Raw genomic sequence first — 4,954 nt, forward strand, 5'->3', positions numbered from 1 at the left:
CCTCAGCCCAAACTAGACAAATAGGGAGAAGAGTCTCCTTCATTTAAGTTGGCCATTGTCATTATTGACATGGACAATTGGAATCTCAGTAGAAATCCTGGACTTCAGAGTAAAAACCTTCTCTTAAGCTTTCTGGCAGGAATTGGGCATCTTGTAACTGAGCAACAAGAAGCAGAGAGTCACACAAAGTTTGATTTTTTTTTAATAGAGAATATGTGTCATTTCTTGCACCTGAGTGTTTTGAGCAAATTATTATTATTATCTTTAATGGGCACAGTGGCCATCCTGGTCTCATCCTGCTATTTCATGCCACAGTGTTCGTATATCCCGGATTTTTGGCTTGAAAGTGCGTTAAGGACTTGCCATGTTTGGCTTGAAAATGCATTAAGGACTGCTATTGTGACCAGTGGCCCATGGTAAGTGTGTAGGACTAGCACAGGGAGCAAAGGGTCAGCATTTTAATACTAGCCACTACTTAGGTGATAGAGAACTGCAAATGAGTATGCCATGTATGTGTGCATCTGAGTGTATCTCAGCCCATTCATGCTGCTAAAACAAAACACTAAGACCAGATAATTTGTAAGCAATATAAATTTATTTCTCACAGTTCTGCAGGCTGGGAAGTCCAAGATCAAGCTGCCAGTAGATTCAGTGTCTGGTGAAGGCTGCTCTCTGCTTCTGGATGCCTCCTCTTGCTGCATCCGTACATGGTGGAAAGTGTGGGTAAAGGAGCAGGGGGTGCTCTCTTCAACCCCTGTTATAAGAGCACTAATCCATACAGGAGGAGGAAGCCATCATGACTTTATCACTTCCGCAAAGGCCCCACCTCTTAATACTATCACGTTGGATATCAGGTTCCAACACAGGAATTTTGGAGGGACAGATACATCCAAACAATAGCAGTGTGTATGTGATTTAAGAAATATGAATTGCACATGTGTACCACTGGCCAGTGAATTTGGTGACTCTGTTATTGACTGTGTCAAAACTTACATTTCCATTTTTTCCTCTTTTGAAATATAGGGAAGTTTCTTCTTGTATCACTGCATAATTTTGATGAAGGAACTTGAAACAGGCCTCTTTTCTCTGAATTAGACTTCTCTACTCTATACAATTAGCTTTCCCCCTTTGCTCAGTACTCCCTATAGTCATACCAAATTGTCATCTAATGAAAGTTATATTGCCTAGTATTTTTCCCCGACCTATTTCCTAGGAGATTCAGCAGAAATTAAAAGAATTAGCCCAGGTTAAGATGACAAAAATAATTATTCTTTGGTTAAAAGAAGCAAAGCTTTCATCCAGGGACTCATCCAAGTTCATTTAATTTTACACAGAGGAGTTTAAAAAAAGTGGTTAACTGAAAAATATATGAAATGAAATACTAAAACACTGAATAAGTTAACGAAACAGAAACGACCATTCATTGAATGCCTATAGGAAGCCATTTAGCAATTTACTAATCAACTGAAGAGACTGATATTAAGATTTAAGATTATTTTGTTTCTCATTTTACAGGGAAAGAAAACAGTTTTCAGGGATGTTAGTAAGAGCCAAAGATGCATTTCTAGTAAGTGGTTAAGGCTGGATTTGTATCTAGGTATGTTTGATTCTGACTGAACTTTCCACCCTACCTTGCCGGTTTCCAACTGTCTTTGAGTTCAGAATGTTCTTAATGTTTTAGTTCTGTACCTTTGAAAGTCCAAGTTCCATGTTTCATTTCTAAATAATATCATATTTTCTCTTTTGCTAGAAATAATTTCTTTGATTGCTCTGGCACTTGGTCTGTGTGAATTGCTTTATTTGTTTTTTCAATGTTGTACAGGGATTTAAGTTCCATGCTATTCAAAACATAGATGAATTTCTTCATTTCTGAAATTTCTACACTGAAGTAATTTTCAATAGCAAAACATGTTGTTATGGGCTCAGGCTCTGAATCTTAATCTCAGCTTCTCTACTTATATAGTAGATGAGAGTGACCATATTATTTAACTACACTGTGCCTCGGTATCTTCATCTATAAAATGGGGATGATACAGCAGTATAAGAATTCAATGAGTTAATATGTGTAGTACAATTAAAATGCTTTGAGCCAATCCTGACACATAAAAGTCACCAATGAAATTGTCATTTTTTTACCCAAACAGAACAATCTTAAATATATTTCTAAAAATTTTCTACAGCACAAGATATGAAAGTTTCATTAAGATTATTTCCCTTGATGTCTTCCTGTTAACCATTTCCTAAAATCAGGACTTTGGAAGCATAGACCGGTGGGCTGCACAAACTTGAAATTATGCCTTTTCACTGGAGAACAAGCTACCTGAAAGCAGGACTATGTACCTCTTTCATTTTTATTTATTTTGTATATTTTAAAAGCCAGATATATTTTTAAAAGATCATACTTACAATAAGTAAATTATGTAGTGGAGAAAGATCAAAATAAAGTTGATAAGTAAGAAGGCACACTTATTCAAGAGTAGAAAGAATAAAACAGTTCTTTTTCTTTTGTTTTTAATGTAAGAGGAAAGGGAAACAGACATATTAAAATTATTATTTTGGGTACAGTTTTCTCTCAGTCGAAGTAGTTAACATTGGCCTTTTCTCTCCTTTGTCCAAAGCAGTCTTTTCTTTCATGGGCTTCTGAGATGTGGCCATGTAGAGGTGATATCTCAGGGCTACAGTGAGTGCTGAGATGGCCGGGATCACCCAATTAGTCCACTAACTAGAGTGAGAATCAACAGTAGTAAAAAGAGTTTCTGAAAGATTTGTGATTGATCTGTCATCTGGATAAAGCCCCCCAATGATATACGTTTTGGACAATTCTCTAGCATCTGTAGAGTGCATGATATCCTCAGTTTTCAGGAGCATCACCTACAGCTTGTTCGCTGAAGACTTCTTCCCCACAGAAATGCTCATCAAGAAATCTGGTCACATCATATACCTTGTGGTGCAAGATCACCCAGGTGCTTTTGCTGTGATTGTGCTTCTTAATCTCTCCCAGGGTGTAGTATTTTATGCCCTTGTCTGACTGCTCAGCCATCTCAGTATGAAGCAAGCCAGGTCCTGCACACACAGACATGCTGAATGGAACAGAGCATGCATCACAGCCAGCTCTGTCAGAAACATGTCCTGTGTGTCCGGCCCAGTGTGCAGGTCTTTTATTTTTAAATTCATTCATTCATATTGAAAAAAGAAACACAAAATTAATTGATCATCACTGGTGGATGCTACTATACTAAGTCAATAGTTTGAAAATTGGTAAATAAAGTAACAATTTAAAGGCTTATCTTGCTTTCTTATGCGAACTATACCACTAGGTAACCAAATAGTGGATGAGGAGTAATTTTTTTTCACAGAAGAATTAATGGATCCAGGCACTGGTCATTAGTGGTTGCTAGTAACATAGAGAGAAATAGAGAGAGAGAGGGGAACACAGAGAGAGAGGAACAAAGAGGTAGGCATTATGCAATTCTATTTGGATGGATACAATATTTATAAAGTAGATTTATGAAAACTATAATTTGTAGCAAATAGAGAATGAAGAATATGTAAACCTACCTCAATGTGATTCAATCAGCAAAATCCAGAATGAGAGAAACTCTGCAGGAAAAACCCTTCATTTCTTCAATAAATAAATTCAAGAAAAAGTGGTTGGAGGAGGTTCTTACAGATTGAAAGAGATTTTAAAAAACATCAACCATTTCAAGGTGTGGGGTTTTTTTTGTCCAGATCCTGATTCAAATAAACCGTACAACAAATTTTCTCACATTTATGAAAGAATCAGAAATTTCAACACTGGATATCTTATTAACAAATTTGTCAGTTTTCTTAGGTGTGGTGATGGTAACTGATTGTGTTAAAAAGCAGTGCTCATTGTTCATTTGCAGATGAAAGGATAGGGTACCTAAGATTTGCTTCCTAATAAAGCAGCAGGGGGGAAGTGGATAAGTGTATGAATGGGGCAGGATTCAGCATGGTTGCTGGAACTCAGTGATTGACACATGGAGAAATCAGGGTTTCATTATAATATGTTGTTTATTTTGTGTATATCTGAAGTTCTCTGTCATTTTTTTAAAAAGCCTTTTTAAAATGTCTTTTAAAAACTATCGGTTTAGACTACGTTTAAAGAAAAACCTTGGACAAATTAAGTTTAATAGTTCAATAGAGCAGAGAACAATTCCCATATCAGACAGCCCCAGAACCAGAATAGGTTCAGAGAGACTCTGGCGCTACCACGTGGTAGAAAAAACATTTTTGAACAGAAAAAGGAAAATTAGGTACAGAAAATGGCACTGAGGTATAGAAACAGCCAGATTGGGCACAGCTGGGCATTTGCCTTATTTGAACGTGGGCTTGAACAGTTGGCCACCTGTGACTGGATGAAACTCAGTGCTTACCACAAGAGTAGGTATCAGTCTGCTTACATCTCCACTTAGGTTACAGTTGACTATATATGGAGAAACATTTAGGCCAAACCTAAAATATATAAGGAGGTAGCTTTAGGCTAAACTTTTTAACAACTGGAAGGCATATATAACTTAAAAGTAAAATATATGAAAGTATTCACTTGAGTATTATAGTCAGTTTGAATGTAAATGCAAACTAAACTAATTTGAAAATTAGGTAATGCTATGATTCAAGACCAAAGGACGTGGGCTACGTGCCATCTTCTTTAGATTTTGGAATTATTGCTACAGTTACTATAAATAGCACTCCCTATTTCCTATCAGGATTGCAGACCATTAAGTATGACTGTTATCCTTTTGTTATTTAAGAAATCTCAGCAAGCTGAAGCCATTGTTTTAGAAAGACAACTACCAAATTACATTTATTTTTCTTAATGAAAAAGATGTTTTGTTAGCTTGAGGAAGATTTAGAAATAAGTATAGAAATATTTAAGGAAATCAAATATGTAATAGTGACATTTTATTATTAAGAAATATGAGTATATTTC

The 4,954-nt window shown here is 36.1% G+C and overlaps 1 pseudogene; it reads right to left on the reverse strand.

Annotated features, from left to right (window-relative positions):
- Positions 1-2,550: 2,550 nt before the first annotated feature.
- LOC129490624 (cytochrome b5-like) lies at positions 2,551-3,040 on the reverse strand (annotated as a pseudogene).
- Positions 3,041-4,954: the final 1,914 nt, after the last annotated feature.

This window comes from Symphalangus syndactylus, chromosome 9, assembly GCF_028878055.3.
Source record: "Symphalangus syndactylus isolate Jambi chromosome 9, NHGRI_mSymSyn1-v2.1_pri, whole genome shotgun sequence".
NCBI classification, from domain to species: domain Eukaryota; kingdom Metazoa; phylum Chordata; class Mammalia; order Primates; family Hylobatidae; genus Symphalangus; species Symphalangus syndactylus.